This window comes from Triticum dicoccoides, chromosome 5B (assembly GCF_002162155.2).
Source record: "Triticum dicoccoides isolate Atlit2015 ecotype Zavitan chromosome 5B, WEW_v2.0, whole genome shotgun sequence".
NCBI classification, from domain to species: Eukaryota; Viridiplantae; Streptophyta; class Magnoliopsida; order Poales; family Poaceae; genus Triticum; species Triticum dicoccoides.
The window spans coordinates 580,947,478-580,954,308 of record NC_041389.1 but is presented as its reverse complement, the minus strand read 5'-3'; positions in this window follow the sequence as shown (position 1 = coordinate 580,954,308).

The window sequence follows — 6,831 nt, the reverse complement described above, 5'->3', positions numbered from 1 at the left end:
CCAAAACCATGATCTAGCACGTTGTCGCCCTGTTCCCGTCGTTTCCCTCCTCGTCTCGACCTCCATCCTTGTCCTGGAGGTAGCCCGTGCTTGACTCAGTCACCCTGCATCGCTGCCCCGCCATGAGTCTCTACCGTGTGGTCGCCGTCATCACAACCATGAGATGTGCAGCCTCTGCACCTCCATTGGAGCTTAGTTGGAGCTCTCTAGAGCATCTCTGAGGCCTCCCCAGGTCTATAAATCGGACTCCGAGCTCCTCCCACAGCTCATCACTCCATCCCCCGCCTCATTTGATCACTGGAGCGACCGCATCTTGCTGGAGTTCGTCATGCTTGTCTCTGCCATCACCGGAGTTCGGTCCACCCCGGCGTGCGTAGCCCCTCTCCCCTCCTCCTAACTTGTCCACGAGCTCCCCCTCATCCCCGCGCATTGCCCCACCCACTTGCCCATCGCCGGAGTGGGCCTTAGCTCCGAAAACCACCACCACCGCCGTCGCCTCTATAGCCTCCTAGCTGTAACGCTCGGACACACCCGCCGGTGGTCGTTACTCCTGACGGGATCTAGACTGGCCCCACAAATCAATACAAGTCTTTTATGCGCACTTTGTCCTCACTCGCGCGCACCCGTGAGTAACTTCCCGGTCGGTCACCCATCCTGAAACTACTCCAAGCTGAGCACACTTAACTTTGGAATTCTATCCGAATGGGCTCCCGGAAAAGAAGGAATTCCTTATCGATATGAGTAGTCTATCATCCCTAATAAGCCAGGCTATCACATACACCCCCACTCAGAGGAACCGACGTCCTTGTCGGGCCACAGGAACGTTCCTTCTTGGCACATACGTCTGTGCTTCCAGTCCAGCACATGTGCCATGCCGTGTGCCACGATGAGTCACAAACGTCATGCACAACATGACTGCGCACCTATCCGCAACCATCCATCTAACTGCGAGGGTCGGCTCTGATACCAACTTGTAACGCCCCGGACACGCCCGCCGGTGGTCGTTACTCTTGGCGGGATCTAGACTGGCCCCACAGATCAATACTAGTCTTTTCTCTGCACTTTGTCCTCACTCATACGCACCTAGGAGCAACTTTCCTGTTGGTCTCCCATCTTGAAATTACTCCAAGCTGAGCACGCTTAACTTTGGAGTTCTGTTTGAATGGGCTCCCGGAAAAGAAGGAATTTCTTATTGATATGAGTATTCTATCATCCCTAATAAGCCAGGCTATCACACTAGCGCTGCCCCTCCCCTCTGTTCCACCCCTCCTCGGTGCCCCCTTGGCCTCTGATCGGGTGCGCCTCGTCGCCCCGCACCCTCCGGTGGTCTTCTTTCGTCCGTTAGTGGCCGGAGTTGGCCGTACTTGTCGCAGGAGCCCGCACTGCCGCTTGCCGCCGCGGTCGCCTCATCCCATCCCCGCCTCTCCTTTGGCTACCCCTGGCTGCGCTGCTCCATGGCGAGCTCGCCGGTGGCTGCACCCTCACTGGAGTCGCCCGGAGCCGGCCAGGCCAATCGCCGGCCGAGCCCCTCCCCTGCTCCTCCTCTGTCTCGATCGGGACAGATGGAGGAGGAAGAAGATGAGCGCCAGCTTGGCCCCCTGCCCCCCCTAGACCCACACGTATGTGACCCCAGCCCCATGCCCTCTCGTTTTAAGCGAAGATGTATTTTCAAAAATATGTTTTCTCTTTGTGAAAGCGTATTCTTGTTCTCTTCGGCCTAGAGTACGTTTTCCCCTTCTAGAAAGCGTATTTGTTTCTATTGTGGCCAAGATTATGTTTTCTCAGTTCTAAAAACGCATTCCTCTAAATGTGCTTTCTATTTTCTGCCCTAGGGACCTGTTTACTGAAGAAATATTCACAGATTGGTCCTTTTCCGTCAACCCTTCACAACTTTTCACTTGTCACTTCGATTGAGGTGAAACCAACGCTCACGTCTTCTACTCCTCGAGCTCTTTCTGTTGGTAACATTTTCACTAGTGGTCCCATAGTGAAAATGACCATTTCCCCTTGCCTTTAATCAGCCCCCTCAGAGAGAGAACTGCCCGGCGTTTCGTTTTTGTGGCTTCACCGCACTTTTTCCCGGAGTCTCTGTCACCCCCAGCCAAGCCACAACCACCATTTGCATGATAGCCATGTAATAGAATTGGTGTTCAACTTGAATCTTTAATAACTGCATGTTTGTTTTGCTACTGTTGTCGTTATTTCGGTTATGCTTATGGATCGGTGGTTACCGTCATGCTATGTTTTCTTGCACTTGGTTGTCATGTTCTACCTGCTCGTATTAATTTCGTATGTTCATGCTTGCTAGTAGTTCATGTTGGTGTTGGTTATGTTCTTCAATGCATGACTATCGTCTGTTACCGAGTACCCTTGATATGCATATTTCTTTGCATCTAGCTGGTTTATGCTCATCTAGTAGTATTGCCATTATGTTCTTGCATGGTATTTATTTATGATGCTAGTGGTCATGCTATGCTTATGATAGAGTTATGTTTGTGTTATTCATACTCATCGGTATGCCCTGGTCAATCGGATATATGCTTCATTGTTGTTATGCTCAATGATTTATTATGGTTGCACGTCCATGCTCATGTTGGTATTATGCTCATGTATTCTAATTGCATCATGTTATTTTTTAATATGACTCATCTTATTGCATTCAAGTTTAACCAGACTTAATTGAACTTGAACAACTATTGCCAGAGTCATGGTGCCACTAAATTGAGCTGACGAGTGCAACCACATTTGCCTTTGTGGGAAGGTCCTAACTGGGTCTATTGTCATACCTCTCGCCAATTCCTCCAACGAGGGAAGCTAATGCACGGGCGCTACCTTGGCCGGGTAGGACGCCATAAGCCTTGTGTGCCCGTGTTTGGTTTTGAGCTCATGTCCCCGTTTGGGACCGTTTGTTTTGCCATGATGGTGGCCGTTGATGCCTTTGGTAGGCAAGGGGCCACCCATGACTTAGCCCATAGGGGAGTTGGTCGGAGTGGCCGGGAGAGTGTCATGGGCAATAAAGCAGTTTCATCGGAACGCCGTTGGTCCACCCGAATGGGACTGTGAGGCCATGGGTTCCATGGTGTGGGTACAGTGTGCTAAACTCTGCAGAGAGTGTGTGTGTTCAATCTATCGATAGCCGCGCCCGTGGATATGGGCCCAGTTCAAAGTCGGTCACACTATGGGTCAACAGTAATAACAATGATGTGTTTTATAACAACCCTAGTTTGATGATGCAAGAAGTTTGTTGATTTTTATATGATCGTGAGAGAATCACTGTGGTATCGAGGATACCGAGTTGTTGGATATTTGTGATGTTATGCGAGAATCACGGGTAAAGGTCAAGCTCCTTGTGGTCATGTAATGATTACTACGGTATTGTTATACCAAGTTTGATTTGATCGTGAGATGATCGTGTGATGTCCACGGTGGTAAGGAATGCATGTTTTTGTTACGAGGTAACCCAAGCCGAGTAAGTTGGTGCATGATTATGTTAACCTGTTGCATGTAGTATCATCATGTTCATATGATCGTGCCATATTAGAATTGTATCATGCTCCATTGTGCATGCCATGTTGTTCAGCTAGTATCATGTTCATGGTTGTTTTAACCTACTAATGCCATCTTGTTGTTTGTCTTGACTACTTTTGGTTATTTTGAGCTTGCAGGTACATTCCTTGTACTGAACTGGCGTGTCATGTCATTTTGCAGGTCGTGCCTAGATTGCTTGCTTGTTTGGTGTGTTTCCTGTGTTCGCGAGCTAGGATAAACATTCCAGCTAGAGTCCCTGTGGATTAGTCCATCATCACCGTTTGTTGTTCCGCTGCCAATAGTTGTTCCGCTGTCAATAGTTGTTCCGCTGCCATTAGAGGTTCTGCTGCCTCGAGTTGTTATGCTGCTTGCATAGAGCAACTGTGGTTGGCGTACTGTCGCCGTGCCGGTGTTATTCATTGTAATATCGGAGACCTTATATTCATATCCATGTTGTAATAGAGAGCTGGTTTGTTCTATGCTAAGTAGTGTCGTATTCCAGAAGACTTCACCTCAATCTCTGGGCTGGAAAATACGGGGTGTTCAGGTTTCTCTGACCCAGGGTGCCACAGTGTGTGTGTGTGTGTGTGTGTGTGTGTGTGTGTGTGTGTGTGTGTGTGTGTGTGTGTGTGATATACATTTTTAGATGAATGTGTGTGTGATATACATGTGAACACTAGACATTTTATCATGGGTCCGCCTCACCTCAATATTTTTTCGTCCTCCGCCACTGAGTATAAGATAAGATATCAATGACCGTGCATACAAGGTGACATGATAAAACTGACAAATTATAAGAAGATTTCGATTTGACTCTTTATTGACTGGTTGATCTAGCTAGCTTGGAAAGAAGATAAGTTGCAGCTATGACTTCCTTTCACAATCTCACTGAATCTGCTTTCGAGGAAGCCAAGCCAACGCTAGTCACTCTCAAGCCACTCTCGATCTCAGTTACTGGTTAGTATTTTCATTTCCCCCCGATTTCCCCCCTACCTTGATTTGAAGCGAATATTTACCTATACATATAGATCGATCGCCAAAAATTCTTATTGGGTGTTATGCAAGTCACATACAATATTGGGCCATATGCAACTCACGCATAGTCACGGATCCTGTCTTCCCATCTATAATGCTCAATCCAGAGGTACTAGTTCCTTCGTTCGTTCATCCATGCTTCATTCCATGGGTGGACATGCATTGGCGACAACAAATCCTTGCAGGAGTGGCAACTAGGCAGCCAATGGCAAGAGCGCATGTGGGGATGATGATATGATTTTTTTTCTAGCACATTCATTTCATAGCGTTCTGCGGTGGCCCTAGCCCACTCCGTCACTAGGGGCGGAAGAGTATGTCAAGCCAACTTTTCAATCTCTCTCCAAGTGTCACTCAAAAGAATCGCAAGTGATGCATACTTCGGTTTTCTCCAATTCCTGGTTCACGAAAATGTAATTTGTATTGGTAGTGTTAATTTCTGATATTATGTATAATTGGATGAATGTGATTCTGATTTTCTAGGCGTGATTTTCAAGTTTACTGGTCATCATTGATTTCATTGTATAGTGTTTAATGCATTTTGTTATTTAACTTCACATAATCAACTTGTCTTTCAAGTGGAATTTTCAATTTGGTAATTATTTTTACAGTCAGATATTTAAATTGTGGATTTTGTTATTTTTTATGGATATCACTGCTCGATGTTGTGTGTGTGTGTGTGTGTGTGTGTGTGTGTGTGTGATATACATTTTTAGATGAATGTGTGTGTGTGTGTGTGATATACATTTTTAGATGAATGTGTGTGTGCTGTACATGTGAACACAAGACATTTTATCATGGGTACGCCTCTCCTCAATTTTTTTCGTCCTCTACCACCGAGTATAAGATAAGATAGCAACGAACGTGCATACAAGGTTACGTGCTAAAACTGACAATAATTATAAGAAGATTTCTCTTTGACTCCTTATTGACCGCTAGATCTAGCTAGCTTGGAAGGCACATAAGTTGCAGCGATGACTTCCTTTCACAATCTCACTGAATCTGCGTTCGGGGAAGCCAAGCCAACGCAAGTCACCCTCAAGTCATTCTCAGATCTCAGTTACTGGTTAGTCTTTTCGTTGCCCCCCAATTTCCCCCCCTACCTCGATTTGCAGCGAGTATTTACCTATACATATAGATCGATCGCCAAAAATTCTTATAGGGCATTATGCAAGCCACATACAATATTGGGCCATATGCAAGTCAAGCATTGTCACCGATCCTCTCTTCCCGTCCACAATGATCGATCCAGAGGTACTAATTCCTTCGTTTGTTCATCCATGCTTAAGTTCATGGGTGGACACGAATTGGGGACGACGAATCCTTGCAGGAGCGGCAACCAGGCAGCCAATGGCAAGAGCCGCATGCCGGGATGATGATCTGATTTTTTTCTGGTACATTAACATCTAGCGTTCTGCTATCGCCCTAGCCCACTCCGTCGCTAGGGGCGGAAGAGTATGTCAAGCCAACTTTTCAGTCTCTCTACAAGTATCACTTAAAAGAATCGCAAGTGATGCATACCTCGGTTTTCTCTAATTCCTGGTTCACGAAGATGTAATCCGAATTGGAAGGGTTAATTTCCAATATTATGGATAATTGGATGAAAATGTGATTCTGATTTTCTAGGCGTGATTTTCATGTTTAGCGGTCATCATTAATTTCATTGTTTAGTGTTTAATGCATTTAATTATTTAACTTCACATAATCAACCTGTCTTTCAACTGGAATTTTCATTTTGGTCATTATATTTATAGTCAGGTATTTAAATTGCCCAATTTGTTATTTTTATGGATAGCATTGCACGATATTGTGTGTGTGTGTGTGTGCACGCGCGTGCGTATGTGTGTGTGTGTGTGTGTGTGTGTGTGATATACATTTTTAGATGAATTTGTGTGTGATATAAATGTGAAGACAAGACATTTTGTCATGGGTCCGCCTCACCTCAATTTTTTTTCGTCCTCCACCACTGAGTATAAGATCAGATAGCAGCGAACGTGCATACCTGGTGATGTCCTAAAACCGACAAATTATAAGAAGATTTCACTTTGACTCTTTATTGACCAGCAGATCTAGCTAGCTTGGAAGGCAGATAAGTTGCAGCAATGACTTGCTTTCACAATCTCATTGAATCTGCTTTCAGGGAAGCCAAGCCAACACAAGTCACCCTCAAGTCATTCTCAGATCTCAGTTACTGGTTAGTCTTTTCATTTCCCCCTGATTTGCCCCCTACCTTGATTTGCAGCGATTACTTACCTATACATATAGATCGAT